This window comes from Triturus cristatus, chromosome 1_2 (genome assembly GCF_964204655.1).
Source record: "Triturus cristatus chromosome 1_2, aTriCri1.1, whole genome shotgun sequence".
Taxonomy (NCBI): Eukaryota; Metazoa; Chordata; class Amphibia; order Caudata; family Salamandridae; genus Triturus; species Triturus cristatus.
In genome coordinates, this window is record NC_140580.1 from 88,909,600 (window position 1) to 88,915,322 (window position 5,723).

The window sequence follows — 5,723 nt, forward strand, 5'->3', positions numbered from 1 at the left end:
GATGAAAGTTCCCAGAAGAATTTAGAGAGAGGGCGTAGCTCACAAAGGAGGTTTTGGAGAGCAACAATCTACCTAACTCGTATCCCTATCAAAATATAATGTTGATTCCGTATCTGCTACATTCCTCTGTAGTCCAGATTTACACTGTGCTATCCAGCTGTAGTTCCACAACCCAATGGTGAAGTTTCTGCTGCTCGGCTACAATGATTGCATTTAGTGATGTTTTAATGAGTAAACAGAAATAAAATAAGTTTAAAAAATATATATTTTCTCCATGCATATGCTCTCAAGCCAAGGGATACCGATCTCTACAGAGAACACAGTCAACTCTCAAATTTCTAGAGAGAAGAACGTGACCTTGGAATCCAAGGGAAGGTGCTACTGTCAAATATGATGTCAGAATATAAGGGAGGGGATTACTTGGAGAGAATATGATGACTTCTGAATCTGTAGAAAGGTCCCTCTGCAGTGTGGATGGGTTACCACTGAATTTAAGTAGGTCATCGGCAGAGATGCAGCTGACCTTTGTATCCAAGGAAGCAAGCTTTCTAAATGGAGAAGAGGAACGGCTAAAGTGTTGGAGTCCATCACCTGAGCCCCAAACAGCAACACTTCTGTTTTACTAAAGTTGAGTCTGAGGCATTTCATAACCATCCACAGACTGACTGCCTTCATGCAGTCACAGATTCTGTCGGCAACATCCTTGTCCTCCATAGCAAGCGAAACAATGATTTGCGTGTCGTCGGCATAGGATGTCAATGCAAAGCCATGAGATCGAATCAGTTCTGCCAAGGGGTTGACATATATAAAATAGAGAGTAGGGCTGAGCGAGGACCACTGGCGGACTCCACAGGGAAGAGAGAAAGAAGCGGAGATAAAGTCACAAACTCTTACCGATTTCTGGCGACCAATGAGGAATGAATTTTAAAACTCCAAACCCGTTCTGGTCACCCTGATCCCACCCAAGCGATCCATCAGCAACCTGTGATTTACAGTCTCAAAGGCTGCTGAAAGATCAAGCAGGATCAGGTCTGATCTTCTTCCCTGATCAAGTGACAAACTCATTTCCTCAGTCACTTTTATGTGGGCAGTCAGTCTATTGTGCTCAGCACGAAAGCTGAATTGGGTGGCATCCAGAAGATTGTTAATATGAATTTGCTCCACCAGTTGTTTGTCCAGCTCCTTTACAATGATCTTGCCCGGCAGTGGAAGACAGGAGATGGGTCGATAGCTGCAAGGGTCTCGTGGATCGAGGGATGATTTTGTTAATTAATTGTAGAACCAACACTGTCTTCCAGACTGATAGGAATACTCCTGAATAGCACGTTAGTTGGAAAATGTCAGCAAGTATTGGCCCAATGGTCTTGGCTGCATGGATGGCAACTCTAGGAGGGTAAGGGGCGCATGCCCAGTCCGATGTAGAGGTTTCGATCAGTTTCAAAAGCTCAAACATATATGGTGGTATGAAGTGGCTGAGCGAGGAACCCATATAAGCTGAAATGGGAAATAGCACAGCTGATGAGGATGTAGATGTAAGAGAGGAGAAGGTATTGTAAATGTGTTTAACTTTGAGGCATAAGGCCTCCGCCACGTAGTATATAAAAGGATTGCCTACAGTATTTAGGTAGGGAGGAATTGTCGGTGGTGAGTTATTTGATAGTCGCAAACAGTTCTTTTGAGGAGTTTGCTTTTGCCTCATTTTTGTTGGGGAAGTAAGACCATTTCTCCTTGCAAGTCAGCGTCTTATATCTAGATAGAAATATCTTATAAATGACCTTTTTAGAGTCACAGTATCTGACTCTCTCCGTCTTTTCTCTTTTCTCCTCCAGACCTGTTTAAGGGCCCTTAAGTCGTCAGAGAACCATGGGCAGGTAGATGATGTCATTTCATCTTGGTCCTTGTCACAGGTGCCAAGATCTTGCTGCCTAAGTCTGGCAGGATTGTCTTTCATCTTTCTGGAGACAATTACATGACCTTCATCATTATGCTAATCTACATCTCACCATAAAGAAAATATCACATGACCCAGGTGGGATTTGAACCCACAATCCCCAGCTCCGGAGGCTGATGCCTTATCCATTAGGCCACTGGGCCCTGATGAAAATAAAGGATAAGAGAACAATGGTTTCTGAAGAAAAGGACTATTATCAAACAGCCTGCAGAGAGCATTAGGATATTCAGCGGTACATCTTAAAAGCACACTGACCACATCCAAAGAGTCATTATGCCAATGGGACGTCCTTCAAACATGGCAGGGGTAAGAAGCCACCAAAGGAGATATACTGAAATTGCAAAACACTTCAGGTCCTGCCATTGTGGTTATTTCTTCTTCTTTAGATTGTGTAGAACAGAGTGTCTGCCCTGCCTCCAGAATAATAAGCCATGGGGAGTCTGACATCGAAATGATAGATAATCTTTCAAGAATGCAGGGGGCGGCAGGAAGAGTTACACCCTGTAAACTAGGTGTGATTTCATGACTCCCTATTGTTTTATAAATTCACTCTTGTAATGGCTCAAAGAAGGTGTTGGCATACTGGGGTGCACTGTAACACCAGCAAACACTCAAGGGAAAGGGTCAAGCAAGAGAACTCTCTCTTCAGGAGTGAGCATGGTGACATTTGAACTCACAGATTGCAGGTTAATCCAGGGAAGATGGTGTACTCTGAACTGAGAGAAGGAGTCTCCCTACAGAAGGATGGTGGCCTCTGCATCAAGGAGTAGCCTCTCACTGAATATGGAATCTGAAACTCAAGGCCAGTCATTTCCCTGATGAATGGATGAAGCTTCTGGATTCAAGGGAATTCAGCTCTCTGATAACTGGGACCAATGGATTCAAGGATCCTCAGGTCTTTGATGGCTTGATGCTAGCCACTGTATTCTTCGGATGGAGATTCCGATACAAGCAGAGATGTGCGACAGTGTATCAATTTTCTTACACAGAACTTGTTAAAATCCATAAACATTGTTTGGCATTACACAAAATGACAAAGTCCGAGAGAAATGTTTTTTCTGGGTTCTTGCACGACATCGTTTAAGCAAACGCACCCCTCCTGTGAAAAGGACTCTCCAAATACAACAGGAAACAAGCACTAACAAAAAATGCCTTTCTGCAAGACATTTTCTTTGTAAACCACTCTCCCTCAGATATATTGGGAGACGTCTTCGGGCAAGTTGCACTCTGCTTAAAAAATGTTACGCAAAATCGCCTCAAGTGACATTTTGGTGAGACTAAAGAATAACACAAAAATTTAGGGATTCAGAAGCATAATAATAAGTTTGCCCAGCAGCACTGACAGAGGATCGTAGACGTCCCATGGACTGCGCTGATGAAAGTTCTCAGAAGAATTTCGAGAGAGGGCGTAGCTCACAAAGGAGGTTTTGAAGAGCAGCAATGTACCTAACTCGTATCCCTATCAAAATATAATGTTGATTAATCATTTGCTGCATTCCTCTGTAGTCCAGAATTACACTGTGCTATCCAGCTGTAGTTCCACAACCAATGGTGAAGTTTCTGCTGCTCGGCATCAATGATTGTATTTAGTGATGTTTTAATGAGTAAACAGAAATAAAATACGTTTAAAAAAAAAATAATTTCTCCATGCATATGCTCTCAAGCCAAGGGATGCCGATCTCTAGAGAGAACACAGTCAACTCTCAAATTTCTAGAGAGAAGAACGTGTCCTTGGATGCCAAGGGAAGGTGCTACTGTCAAATATGATGTCAGAATATAAGGGAGGGGATTACTTGGAGAGAATATGATGACTTCTGAATCTGTAGAAAGGTCTCTCTGCAGTGTGGATGGGTTACCATTGAATTTAAGTAGGTCTTCGGCAGAGATGCAGCTGACCTTTGTATCCAAGGAAGCAAGCTTTCTAAATGGAGAAGAGGAACGGCTAAAGTGATGGAGTCCATCACCTGAGCCCCAAACAGCATCACTTCTGTCTTACTAGAGTTGAGTCTGAGGCATTTTATAACCATCTGCAGACTGACTGCCTTCATGCAGTCACAGATTCTGTCGGCAGCATCCTTGTCCTCCATAGCAAGCAAAACGATGATTTGCGTGTCCTCGGCATAGGATATTACTGCAAAGCCATGAGATCGAATCAGTTCTGCCAAGGGGTTGACATATATAAAATAGAGAGTAGGGCTAAGCGAGGACCACTGGCTGACTCCACAGGGAAGAGAGAAAGAAGCAGAGATAAAGTCACAAACTCTTACCGATTTCTCGTGACCAATGAGGAATGAGTTTAAAAACTCCAAACCTGTTCTGGTCACCCTGATCCCACCCTAGCGATCCATCAGCAACCTGTGATTTACCGTCTCAAAGGCTGCTGACAGATCAAGCAGGATCAGGTCTGATCTGCTTCCCTGATCAAGTGACAAACTCATTTCCTCAGTCACTTTTATGTGGGCAGTCAGTCTATTGTGCTCAGCACGAAAGCTGAATTGGGTGGCATCCAGAAGATTGTTAATATGAATTTGCTCCACCAGTTGTTTGTCCAGCTCCTTTACAATGATCTTGCCCGGCAGTGGAAGACAGGAGATGGGCCGATAGCTGCAAGGGTCTCGTGGATCGAGGGAAGATTTTGTTTATTAATTGTAGAACCAACACTGTCTTCCAGACTGATAGGAATACTCCTGAATGGCACGTTAGTTGGAAAATGTCAGCAAGTATTGGCCCAATGTTCTTGGCTGCATGGATGGCAACTCTAGGAGGGTAAGGGACGCATGCCGAGTCCGATGTAGAGGTTTCCATCAGTTTCGTAAGCTCAAACATATAAGGTGGTATGAAATGGCTGAGCGAGGAACCCATATAAGCTTAAATGGGAAATAGCACAGCTGATGAGGATGTAGATGTAAGAGAGGAGAAGCTATTGTAAATGTGTTTAACTTTTAGGCAGAAGGCCTCCGCCACGTAGTATATAAAAGGATTGTCTACAGTATTTAGGCAAGGAGGAATTGTCGGTGGTGAGTTATTTGATAGTCGCAAACAGTTCTTTTGAGGAGCTTGCTTTTGCCTCATTTTTGTTGGGGAAGTAGGACCATTTCTCCTTGCAAGTCAGCGTCTTATATCTAGATAGACATATCTTATAAATGACCTTTTTAGAGTCACAGTATCTGACTCTCTCCATCTTTTCTCTTGTCTCCTCCAGACCTGTTTGACGGCCCTTAAGTCGTCAGAGAACCATGGGCAGGTAGGTGATGTTATTTCATCTTGGTCCTTGTCACAGGTGCCAAGATGTTGCTGCTTAAGTCTGGCAGGATTGTCTTTCATCTTTCTGGAGACAATTACATGACCTTCATCATTATGTTAATCTACATCTCACCATAAAGAAAATATCACATGACCCAGGTGGGATTCGAACCCACAATCCCCAGCTCCGGAGGCTGATGCCTTATCCATTAGGCCACTGGGCCCTGATGGGAATAAGGGATAAGAGAACAATGGTTTCTGAAGAAAAGGACTATTATCAAACAGCCTGCAGAGAGCATTAGGATATTCAGCGGTACATCTTAAAAGCACACTGACCACATCCAAAGAGTCATTATGCCAATGGGACGTCCTTCAAACATGGCAGGGGTAAGAAGCCACCAAAGGAGATATACTGAAATTGCAAAACACTTCAGGTCCTGCCATTGGGGTTATTTCTTCTTCTTTAGAATGTGTAGAACAGAGTGTCTGCCCTGCCTCCAGAATAATAAGCCATGGGGAGTCTGACATC

The 5,723-nt window shown here is 43.5% G+C and overlaps 2 non-coding genes across 2 annotated transcripts; both read right to left on the minus strand.

Moving 5' to 3' along the window:
• Nucleotides 1-2,021: 2,021 nt before the first annotated feature.
• TRNAR-CCG (transfer RNA arginine (anticodon CCG)) lies at nucleotides 2,022-2,094 on the minus strand. Its single transcript has one exon. It is a non-coding gene; the product is annotated as a tRNA-Arg (tRNA).
• Nucleotides 2,095-5,345: 3,251 nt separating this feature from the next.
• TRNAR-CCG (transfer RNA arginine (anticodon CCG)) lies at nucleotides 5,346-5,418 on the minus strand. Its single transcript has one exon. It is a non-coding gene; the product is annotated as a tRNA-Arg (tRNA).
• Nucleotides 5,419-5,723: the final 305 nt, after the last annotated feature.